Below are 10,492 nucleotides of genomic sequence, written 5' to 3'. Positions count from 1 at the left end.
CACGATAACCATAAAATAACAAGGACTTCTGCTGCAGGGGCCCGATCCTACCACCTGCACACCAGGTAGCATCACACCCTGCAAGCAACTCTCCTGGAGTCCAGGGACACCAAAATCCTGATACGTGCAAGTGGTCGGATCAGGCCCTGCCTGGCAGCATGTGTCATAAAAGAACGTCTCCTGCTTTCTCTCAGTTAATGGAAATGCAGGTTTTCAGGGGGCAGAATCAGACTCTTACAATCAGGTCTTCACCTAAAACAAAAATCTGAGGAGTTGGGTTTTCAGAAGGGCTGTTTTTGTAAATAAATGGCCAAGTCCTCAGGGGGTGGAAAGAGGTGACCGCCACTGGAGTTTTTAAGCAGGCGGTACTGGCACGGAATAAACCAGGGTCAAGGCTGACCTTTCTGTCTAGTAGTGTTCATTTGAAAGCAATATAAGCTAATTGCAAGACAACTGAAAGAGCTCTCGCTTACTGCACGTAAGATATTCTAAAGGCATTCTGCGTAAAGATAATACTTGCCAATAGGAAAAGACAAAACAAACCGTCAACACTGAAAACCTTCATCCTTTTCCTTCCTTTTCTCTAGTCAAGCTACACTTGATTGAGATCCAGACTCACACCAAAAACCTCACGTCAGGTTTCAAGTTTTGCACATTTCCCAGCAAATTTGAGGTGCCTGACCACTGCTTCCCGCTGCAGTTGCCCAATCCCAACCAAGGACACGCACAGGGAGGGCTTGCTGTACCCTTGAGTCAGCAGCTCAGGAAATAGGCTGTCCTGCACCAGGTTGGAAGGTCATTGCCACGCATCCTTCCTCCCCAGTGTCCATTTTCCTCTCCCTGAGCCCCCGTACCAGCAGCTGCTCGCCTGCCCATTCCTGCCACCGCAAAACACGCGGCAGGAGGTGCTCCGGAGCGATGATCTCTCCTTCCCTTACTGGAAGCTGAAAGCATCGGAGTTATCGTGCACAGAACCTGGGTATTAAGCAACGTCTCCCATTTGCCCTAGTGTTATCCCGAGGCTACAGACTGCCAGCTTTAAGGCTTACGTGCCTTTCAGCTCAAATAGGAGAAATAGTTGTACTTTAGCCTGACAAAACGGAACGGGTATTGAATGACCAGTGAATATTTTGGTCTCGGAGAACCAAAACCAATTCACACCTCAAGGGAAGTGGAATGGCACCTACAGTGGGATGCAAAACGCCAGCCACGACAGGCAGACTTCGAGACTGATTAGATTAGGACTGGATAAATAGGGAACTCTTGGGGGAGAAAAAAATAATTAGGAAGTTTGTGCCCTTTATGTAGCACCAGTACTTTGGCTGCGCATTGTCTCAAAACTGTATTTCATACACCCAATGTCTCTGTACAGCTATCCAGAAATGCATAGTTAGAAAGATAGTTTAGGATGTCAAGATCTATGCAGAAATCTTCTAAAGCACCATTTCTTTCCGAGTTACAGAGTTTTAAATTCGTGAAGGTCACATTTGCTTTACACGTCACTTTTGATACTCCTTGCATGCCAACTGTAGTTTATGTTAAATTTACCCTCCACATCTCGAACCTCTACTCGCACGATGCGACTTTCTCAGAAACCGAACATTTTCCATACCTGTGTGATTAAAAATCATACCAAAGGCCTCAGCACTTTCTAAGTCCATCCATAAACCCAGCTCGCCGTATTTTATTTACAAATTTACTGTTGAAACTTTTGTTTAAGGAGCTAGGATTAAAATGTAGCTATGAATAACCTCTTAACAGCACAGAAGCTACAGACAGGAGTTTATTTCATATCCATTTGATATGCACTGACATTTTAACTGGAAACAGATTAATTTCTAGGTATCCAAGAGTTACTGTTACCAAACCTTTGGCTAGAACGGTCTTCAGAAAGGAACATGATGTCAGGTGTTTAACCACACTCACTAGAAATAAATCAATTTCTGTAATCAATTTTGTTAACTCATCTTGATCTACAAAGCTGCTGATCATCTTGTCCTAGACTAATTCATACGCCTATGAGACGCAAAGGAGATGTAAATTCAAACTCACCCTCCCCAGCCACTCTGAAGGACCTTAGCCTGACCTAAACAGCCATTAAACACACAGCAGCGAAGTGCTAAACTTGACGAGTGTTCATGGATGAATCCAAGGAGATATCAGTTTATAGAGCTGAATTACTGTTCGTATCTTTTCACAAGCCGACTACTTTCTTTGGTCCAGCGTCTGCCTGCTTCGTGTCAGGCCGTTATGCCAATACCACACAAGAAATTTAACACGCTTCTGCTAATAGAAATACTTAGATCTTTCACTCTAAAGCACTACACGGGGTATGGCTTTGCCAGAATCAGCCAGGAAGCGCAGGACGAAAATTATTCCAGTCAACAGCATTTCACGCACAAAACCACAGCTAAAATCCGAGGAACAGATGACATCTATTCAGCATAGATCTGTTCTGTGCTAAAATCACGTCAGCCGCTAATGAGAAAGTACTACCTTTTCGTACAGCTCTGACACAAGTTTTCTTGGGAGAAGGGGTGGGTTATCTAACTCCCTTAGCTAAGACGTGTGACCAAAGAATTTGAAACAAGGCAGAAACGATGAGCAACTAATTGTGCAGCAACGACTACTTGATTAGGATTCCTCCATCGGAAGTGAAAATTAGAGCCTGCCTGGCTTCAAAATTATGCTACCTGCTCTTTAGCCTCAAAGAAAAAAAGCCACCCTCGTTTTCTGAACCTGGTGATAGCCAGGGCCCAATCCAGCAAGGTATTCAGCAATTCCTGTGAATGCCAAACATCCACGATTCCCATCGACTACAGGGAGAAATGACAGAGCTCACTAAGAGGGGGGATTCGGCATCTCATTAGTTCAGGCCTTTATTTTGGGGAGGTGCAGGGCCCTCCATCACGTAGCCAGGCTCAGCACTGCTTGAGGAAACAGATTCTTTGAATAAGAAAAAGAAATTGAGCTGTTCAAGGTAGAAAACCGAAAACATTTTCCTCCTCTCAAGCCAGTTTGGTCCTTGTATTTCACGGATCGTGAAGAAAATAACTCACATGGTCTCTGTGCAGAGACGATACTGAAATGTTCGCAAGATTCCTACCATGAACTCAGCCCAAGTTTTCCAAGATTTTTTTTCCCATGCTACATAATGTCGTTAATTCACAATTCTTGAATTAGTTAATCTAGCAGTTAGGATGCACTTTGAGACAGAATAAACGATGATTTAGAGACTACAAATTGCAGTGTTTACAATTCTGCCCTGAATCAAATTAAACTCCAATTTCAAAATGTGTCCGTTCTTACGACTATCTTAATTTATCAACTGATGATCATAAAAAAGACAAGTTATATAAACTGAGAGGCCTTGGAGTTCGACTGGCAGGAAAGTTAACTGTATATACTGACAGCGCCATTCAGCGAATGTAAAATATTTTACAGAATAATTTAATAGGGAGCTGTTAGCAAAAAGTATAGACATTGTACTTTTTATCACAGATCAACTCATGAAATGTTGATACTCTGTCTACCCTTGAGTATTAATAAACATTTCACGGGAGGTGATATTGCTGGTAAAGGTAAGCTCTGGACAAAAAGCAGATAAAATAAATGCGAAACGAGCTGCAGTGGTCGTAAACTTTACGTGATTGATGGCAACTCACAGGAAAACTGCGAGAAGAAGACGTAGAGGGTATGTGCCACATGCAAATCTACGGGTAGGAAACTGCCTCCGTATAATTCATCCCGGGCACTGCAAAACCGCTACAGATGATAGAAGTGACAAATAATCCGAGCTTTTACACCTCGTGGTGACACGGCCGTGTTTCTGTACCCTGCAGTAGACAACGCCGGACCTTTCCGCCACCGACCAACAGCCACGGATGCGCGGATGCGCTTCCACGTGCTCCCTGCCCGTCCCTACACCCGGATGAGGGTTTGGGGGTGACACTCGCCACGCAGCCAGAAACACCACGGCGTTCGCCACCAGCACTCGGGACCTGTGGGAAACTAACGGGTTTCCAAATCCTCACCCGGGCAACTTTTGCCCGACACTCAAGGGCACCTCTAGTCCGCAGCCGTTTCCCCTGCCAGCCGTGACTGACGTCTCCTACTTTGTCAAATGATATTAAGTTAATATCCTCCGTATCTGTTATTTCCGGAGATGGGGCACACGGGCGTGACACTGACCCCTCCGAAAGCTCCATCCCGCCTCGGATGCACCTTCCGCGCGCACAGACCGGCCGCGGACACTTTACTTATCTCCTTCGTTCCCGCGGCTGACCCCGCCGCCCCAGCTCTCTCCGGCCCGGGGGCACAGGGAGGCGGCGGCCGGCACCCCCCGCGCCCCGCAGCCGCCCCGCACCTGCCCGCGCACCTGCCCGGCCTCCGGCGGCTCTTCCCGGCCCTGCCTTGCCGGGCCCTGCCCGCCGCCACCCCGCTGCAAAGCGACCGCGGTGGATACGCGCAACTTTCTCCTCCCACCCCCCCACCCCTCCTCCGCAAAGACGCGCGGACCCCAGGGCGGCCCCGCTCCGCCCCCGCGGAGTGCCCGGGGCCGCGGAGCCGTGCTCCAGCTGCCCGCCGGGCCGCCCGCTCCTGCCGGGCCCCGCGTTTTCGGTGCTCCCCCCACCCCATCCCGGGCCGCTCACCCCAAACGCAGCCCTGCGCGCCCCCTCCGCGCCCACCCCCCCCCCGCACCCTTCCCTGCCTGCGCTTTAACTCCGTTTAAACACATGGCAAAGTGCTCCGGGTCACTCAGCCGATAAACAGAAAATCCAAGAAAGCCAAGAAAGATCTCCATCAAAGGCTAAGAAAAAATTAAATCCCCCTCCCCGAAGAAAAAAACAAACAACAACCAAACAAACAGAAAGTACCAATAATCCTAATCTTTCCCCAGATCAAGGCTCTTATCCCGCGACTTGCATTTGATCTCTTCTCATGTGCTCGCTACCTACCACTCAAATCCCATTTTCTATGCATCTCCACAATTCGCAGCTCGTCCCACCCTTGGAAATGAAAAAGTAATTGCGAGGAGAAAGAGAATAGGAATAAAAAGTCCCTGCCCTTCCCGGTTCGGGTTAAAAAGGAGAACCAACGACATGCAAATGACAAGCAAATTGGAAGGGACAAAAAGAAAGGCAGCTATAATAAACAAGACAAAGAGGAGGCTCAGAGGACCGGAGCAGGAGTTTAAAGCAGGAGATGGGGAACTTCGGCGGGGACGGGGGGAGGAGGAAGCTGGGGACAACAAAAAGAAGCCAAATACTCGCTGCCTTTGCCGTTCCCGCAAAACTGCCCTCCAGCCCACGGAATAAAACAAGGACCAGTCCACAAAAGGTGGCAGAGAGCGAGCGAAGGAGACGGGAAGGGGGGGTGGGGGGAGGAGGATCACCTAACAACGAGCAGGTCACTTACTCTTCAGCCCCGGGCAGCCTACGGTGAGCGCTCCGTCGGGCTCGGCGCTCACCAATCCTTCCCGCTCTATCTACCGGGGAATTAAAACTACTCGGCTAATAAAGTCACGGCAATTTTTGCCCCCTGGAAAAAGAAGCGCAGGGTCGATAACGGTGAGGAGTGCTTTGCTGGGGATTTCATCCCCTTCCTCCTCCTCCTCCTCCTCCCCGCCACCCCCCCCGCCCCCAGACCATTTAAAGCAGCCCAAGCAAGTGCGAATTAAAAGAGAAGAACAAAAAAATAATAATAAAAAGACCCGAAAATGCCGAAAAAGCAGGGAGGGACGGAGTGGGCGCGGAGAGGGAAGCGGGTACTTACTCCGTGCAAAGGCGACGAAACTGAGCCTCTTTTTTTTTTGCCGGTGGAAAGAGAGAAAGGCGGCCCCGCACACGCACACGCACATGCACACACACACACGCGCACACACACGCACACGCACCGCACGCGCCCCGCACACACGCGCGCACGGGCACCCGCGCGCGCAGCAGCCGGCGAGCCCCGCCGCTGATGAATATGATAATCGGGCGAGGGCGGGCGGGCGAGTGCGGGCGGGCGGGCGGGCGGGCAGCGGCGGTGCGCGGGGCTGCGGGCGCGGAGCGGAGCGGAGCGGCGCGGGGGGCGGAGTGGCGCGGAGCGGCGCGTGGCGGTGCGCGCGCGCGCGCACGCGGGCGGCGGGTCGCGGGGCAGGGCTGGGCTGGGCAGGGCTGGCCGAGCCGAGCGAGCGCTCCGCACCGCCACAAGATTTACTTTAAGACACAGCTGAAGGAAACAGGAAGACTAGACGTCACAACTCCGAGTGACGTGAGCCCGGCCCGGCGCCCAATCGGGAGGCTCCTTGGGACGGACGGGGGGGACGGGGAGAACTTGGCAGGAGCGGGGAGAGCGGGGACGGGGCGGGGGTGGGGGACGGGCCGCCCCGCCCCCGCGGGAAGGTGGCGGCGGCCGCGCACCTGCGGGAAGGGGGGGGGGAACGGGCGGACGGACGGACGGACACGGGGCGGGAGCGCCGGTAGCCGCGGCCCGAAGGGGCGGCCCCCCCCCCCCCTCCGCCGCGCACGGGTCCGCCCCGCTTGAGGGGGAAAAGAAACTTTAGGAAAGTCGTTTCTTTCGCGGGGGATGCTCCGCCGCGCTTCACGCGGGAAAGTTTTCCACGCGGGAAGAAGGCTTCCGCAGAGGAGTGCCGGCGCGCGGGGGCTGCTGCCCCAGGGTGGGCGTCTTTCAGGCGTTAAGCCCTGGGGCGGTGAAGCAGGACCCACGGCGGGTCACAAACTTTAGGAGAAACGGGTCCGCGGCCGCCCCGCTCCCGGCGCGGCGTCGCTCGCCGGCGCGCAGCGGCCCCGGCTCCGCCGCGCGTGGCGTGGGGGGGGGGGGGGGGAGAGGGGGAGTGGGGGGAGCTGGGAGCGCGAGCCGCGCCGGTGCCGTTCCACGTGCGAGGCAGAAAATAAACACGAAAACGAGCGTCACGTCGCGGCGTGCGGAACAACCGGCGGTACCGAAACACGGCCGTTCGCTGCCGGCTGCGCCGGGCCCGGCCCCCTGAACAGCGCGCCCGAAGTTTCGGTCAACTTAAACCCATCCCCGGCTCGGCACAGCCCGCTCCTGGCCGGCTCCTGGGGAAAGCTTTAGGAAAAAAATTTTGGGGGGCAAAAAAACCCAAAAGAGGGTCTTCCCAACAGGTCCGGGCTGCAATCCGGACCAAAGCCTGCCGGGCGCGCTTTGTCCCGCCGTGAGCGCGGGTTTCCGCGGCGTGGGGCAGGGAGCGCCCGGTACCCCCTCCCCGGTTGCCGCGGAGCGTCGCCCGGACGCTGCCGGCGGAGCGGCGAGGCTTCCCGTAGGAAAACACCCTTAGGCTTGCAGGTGGCGGGGGAATAAATTGAGAGGGAATAACGTCCTGCGGAGGGACAGACGGCGGCGGAGCGCTGTAGGGCGCTCGGCGGCAGGTAAGGACGGCGCTGCCTCACCGGGCCCGTCCGCGCCCGCTCTCGGGGCTGCCGTGCGGCGCGCCGGGGCTGGCGGGAGAGGGAGCCCCGAGTGGAGGGAAGAGCCCGGACGGGGCGAGGGCAGGCAGGGCTGGCTCGGGCGGCCCCTGCCAAAACTTGCGCCGCAGATCCGTGCCAGCGGCGAGGGGCCGGGCCGCGCCTCGCCCCCTGCCCGCCCCGCTGCTGGACCTGCTCCACTTCCCCACTCCTTCCACTTTAAGGCTCTGTCTCACTAGGGGGGAGCCCCGGCGCCCAGCCCCACGAGTGGGTGCGGGCAGCTCCGCCGCTTCCCGCGGCGCTGGCCAGGGGCGTAAGCCCCTCGGCGGGGCGCGCTGCGAGAGCTGCCCTCCGCGGCCGAAGTTTGGGAGCCGACACGGGCAGCAAACCCGCCCCCCGGGGCCCGCCCGCCTCTGCCAGCCGCCCCCCGGGGGGACGAAACGTGTGGCTCCCGGCAGCGGCTTTTCACCCCGCTGCCCGTCGGCGGGGCCGGGCTAGCTGCGGCTTTAGGGCGGTCGGCAGCTCCGCGCTGCCTCCGCAGCAGGGAGCGGGGTCACTAACGCGGAGGGGGGAGTGGGTAATGTGACAAACCACCCGCCGCGGATCATGAAGAAATCGTTCGGGACCGGCCGAAAGGCCCCCGTCGCGCTGCCGGAGCTGCCGCTGGGAAGCTGCTCCCGAGTTAAAAAAGAAAAAATCTCCCCGCCGCTGCCCAGGACGGTGGATCACGAGGAGATACAGCCATTAACACCTGCCCTAGAGCCCGGCACCGGTGCGGGAGGCGAAGCCTGTCGGGGCCGCGGCCGGCGCCGGTCTCCCCTGGGGACGTAGCGCCCGGCACGTCGGGGCGCGCACGGCGGCCAGCGGCAGCTCCGGTCCGGCGCGGCCAGTGTGGTGCATGGCGAGGGGCCCGCGGGGCTGCTCTCACCGCTGCCGCTCCGGTCCCCGGAGCACCGGCAGAGCCCCGCTCCTCGCTGGGCTGGGCAGCCCCGCACCGCCGGGCGCCCTGGCAAGGCGTGCCGTGCCTGGCTCCGAGGCCCGTCCGGGGGGCCGGCGCTGGCCACCTCAGCGCCGTGGGTGACCGCAAATCCCCGGTGCAAGGGGCCGCGTCCCGGTGCGCTCCGCTGCTACCGCTTTCGTTCCCCAGCCCGAGGACCGGGCGGTCCCGGAGCAGTGCCCGGCGCCCGGCGCGCCCTCCCGGTCGGCGGGAGCCTCTGCCCGCCGGGACGGCTTCGCCGCGAGCTGTTTTAACGTGACACTTCTAGAAATAGGGTCGCCGGGCCCTCCGCTGCCGGGGAGAGACGGGGCTGGGGCAGCCCGCAGCGCCCCGACAGCGAGCGGCCCCGGCGGCGGCCCGCGGTGCGTTGCGCTGCGCTCCGCGGGCGCGGAGAGGCTGGGGCAGGAGGGATCGCTCCCTGCTTGTTCTTGCCGGGGTGACACGGTCAGCCTCCCGTCGTAGCTCTAAGTGCTGCAGGGGCTGCGGAACAAGGGTGCAGAAGTGTGTCTGGACGCAGGGGGAGATAGGCTAAATTTGGCGGGTGAATGACTCGCTTGAATTCTTTCCTTTTTTTTTTTTTTTTTCCCCTTTTGTTTCTTTTAAAGGACAGTGGAATACACGTAGTGGTGAAGCCAAATCGTGCAGACGCTAATAAATAAATAGCTACCTCTGACACTGAGTTTGTCACCACCGGGGATCAACTTAACTTCAACCGCTGTTGATTTACCCAAAAGAAAAACTGAGGCACTGGGAGTGAAGTGATGTCCCCAAGGTCACCCGGCAGGGCAGTGGCAGCCAGCCTGGCCCCAGACATGGATACTATGTGTGCAGGCTTCCACCCGGCCTCACTGCCTCGTTTCTGTAGCTGCTTGCAGATTACCTTCATCCAGCCCCGTGTCTCAGAACATTTTCAAGCCTAAACACACCAGCCCTGTGAGCTGCCACACCAGTAAGCCCAACTGGCAATGAAATTCGTGCTTTCCACTCGCCCACCCTCTAGCACTGAATGCCCCAGACCTTCTCCAGGGCTTGCTGGCTTGGGCAGTGGTGGGGCAACCTCTTGCTGCTGTGAGTGGGCATGTGGCTGCTTCTGTCCCTCACTGTCCCCAGTCCCTGGGCTGACTGCAAGCATGGTCATCGCTAGTGAACTGTCGTAGATTCCACTCTGTCTTCAAACTGCTGTAGAAGTCCCAGGTCCTTTTCTTGATAATTAATAGATTATAAGGTAGTGACACTGTTTATTTTCTGAGTTAAGGGTGTTTTGGATCCCAACAAAAAGTAATCTGCATTCACAAAGTTTGGATCCAAAGCCTGGGTGTGCTCAGGTGTGTGGGTTCTCCTGCCTCTCTGCCTAATGCTCGGTGTCACAAACTTCAGGTCAAAACACTACATTTCCTTCAGATATGGCGGTTGTGCAGTCTATGTTCAGCTGCAGGGTTTGTCCCATCAGAAGTAAATCCTTCTCCAAATTTTGATGCCTCTGAAAAGAAAAGGTTTACTGCAAGCTGGCAGCTTTCTCTGCTTACATTTCTTTCTTTAAGGAGGAGAAAACAAACAGATGCAAGAAACTTTGGAAAACTTTCGCAGTGTGCCCATGACCGTGGGTGATTCCTCTGTCCCTTTGGAGTCTGACAACAAAATTGAAAGTGACAGGGGTATATTGTTGAAACTGCCTTTTCTTTGATCATTTTTCTTGCTGTGTCTGTTCCAACTAACTGAGAGAATGGGGCTGCGAATACATAGCAGGTTTTCTTCCCCTCCCTCCCCCCCTTTTTTTTCATGCGTGGGGAAGGTCCAAGTATTCTCATGCATAAAAAGAACACCTCACCACCACAAAGGCCAGATTCTGCTCTTACTTAAGGTGATGTGAATTAAAAAGAACTCTACCGATATCAATAAAACATCACCAGTGTGTATGTATGAGAAAGAGGAGAACCGCGTGCCTGATGTGTGTAATTGCTGAATTTTGAGCCTTTTCTCGCTTCCCTTTGCCCTGGCTCCTCCTTTCAAAAAGGAAACCTTTGGAAGAAAATGCCTTTAACTTGGAGAGTGAATGCAACCT

Source organism: Tauraco erythrolophus, chromosome 2 (assembly GCF_009769465.1).
Source record: "Tauraco erythrolophus isolate bTauEry1 chromosome 2, bTauEry1.pri, whole genome shotgun sequence".
Lineage (NCBI taxonomy): Eukaryota > Metazoa > Chordata > Aves > Musophagiformes > Musophagidae > Tauraco > Tauraco erythrolophus.
Note: the sequence above shows the minus strand (reverse complement) of the source record.